Here is a 2,027-nt window from a genome sequence, read left to right as displayed (position 1 = left end):
AGAAGGGGCACGATTATAGGACATTTGTTAAGGCATAAGGGATTATATTGAGCGGTACTAGAGGGAACCGTAGAGGGAAGAAACCGTAGAGGCAGACGGGGATTGGAGACTATAAGTACACTCTGAGAGAGAGAGAGAGAGAGAGAGAGAGATCGGTGGATGTGACGTACATGTACAGACAAACAAAGATCACAATTTCAGAACAGTTGGATATATTATTCAAGAAGAAGAGTTTCACAAACTGAGCAAAGTATCTCTTTGGTCCACCTCTGGCCCGTATGCAAGTAGTTATTCGAATTGGCATTGACTGATACAGTTGTTGGGTGTCCTCCTAAGGGATGTTGTTGTTGTGGTCTTCAATCCTGAGACTGCTTTGATGCAGCTCTCCATGCTACTCTATCCTGTGGAAACTTCTTCATCTCCCAGTACCTACTGCAACCTACATCCTTCTGAATATGCTTAGTGTATTCATCTCTTGGTCTCCCTCTACGATTTTTACCCTCCATGCTGCCCTCCAATACTAAATTGGTGATCACTTGATACCTCAGAACATGTCCTACCAACCGATCCCTTCTTCTAGTCATGTTGTGCCACAAATTTCTCTTCTCCCTAATTCTATTCATTACCTCTTCATTAGTTATGTGATCTACCCATCTAATCTTCAGCATTCTTCTGTAGCACCACATTTCGAAAGCTTCTACTTTCTTCTTTTCCAAAGTATTTATCGTCCATGTTTCACTTCCATACAAATATTTTCAGAAACGACTTCCTGACACTTAAATCTATACTCGATGTTAACAAATTTCTCTTCTTCAGAAACGCCTTCCTTGCCATTTGCAGTCTACATTTTATATCCTCTCTACTTCGACTGTCATCAGTTATTTTGCTCCACAAATAGCAAAACTCCTTAACTACTATAAGTGTCTGATTTCCTAATCTAATTCCCTCAGCATCACCCGACTTAATTCGACTGCATTCCATTATCCTCATTTTTCTTTTGTTAATGTTCATCTTATATCCTCCTTTCAAGATATTATCCATTCCGTTCAACTGCTCTTCCAAGTCCTTTGCTGTCTCTGACAGAATTACAATGTCATCGCCGAACCTCAAAGTTTTTATTTCTTCTCCATGGATTTTAATACCTACCCCGAACTTTTCTTTTGTTTCCTTTACTGCTTGCTCAATATACAGATTGATTAACATCGGGGATAGGCTACAACCCTTTGTCATACCCTTCCCAACCACTGCTTCCCTTTCATGCCCCTCAACTCTTATGACTGCCATCTGGTTTCTGTACAAATTGTAAATAGTCTTTCACTCCCTGTATTTTACGGCTGCCACCTTCAGGATTTGAAAGCGAGTATTCCAGTCAACATTGTCAAAATCTTTCTCTAAGTCTACAAATGCTAGAAACGTAGGTTTGCCTTTCCTTAATCTATTTTCTAAGATAAGCCATAGGGTCAGTATTGCCTCACGTGTTCCATTATTTCTACGGTAGTATTTTGCAACTGTGACTTATTAAACTGATAGTTCGGTAATTTTCACATCTGTCAACACCTGCTTTCTTTGGGATTGGAATTAAAATCCCAAACTGATTGAATAGCCCTGGCCATAACGCCCCGAGCTGTGTTATATGATGGGAGATGTGACGACTTTGCTGGCCAAGGTAGTGTTCGGCCAGCATGAAGAAGAGCGGTAGAAACTCTCGCCGTGTGCGGGAGGGCGTTATATTGCTGAAATGTAAGTGGAGAATAGCTTACTATGAAGGGCGACAAACGGGGCGCAGAATGTCGTCGGCTAACCGCTGTGACGTAAGGGTGGCGCAGATGACAAACAAGCGGGTCCTATTATAAAAAGAACTGGCATCGCAGACCAGCACTCCTGGTTGGCAGTTCTTAGGGCAGGCGACTGTCAAGTTGGTACCTACCCAACTGCTGTCTGGGGGTCCTCTGGACCTGTCTTTGCTGGTATTGGGGTTCAGTTCGAAGAGGGACTCAGTTTTCGCCAGTCAATGAGATGCCAGCCCG

This window comes from Schistocerca americana, chromosome 10 (genome assembly GCF_021461395.2).
Source record: "Schistocerca americana isolate TAMUIC-IGC-003095 chromosome 10, iqSchAmer2.1, whole genome shotgun sequence".
NCBI lineage: Eukaryota > Metazoa > Arthropoda > Insecta > Orthoptera > Acrididae > Schistocerca > Schistocerca americana.
Note: the sequence above shows the minus strand (reverse complement) of the source record.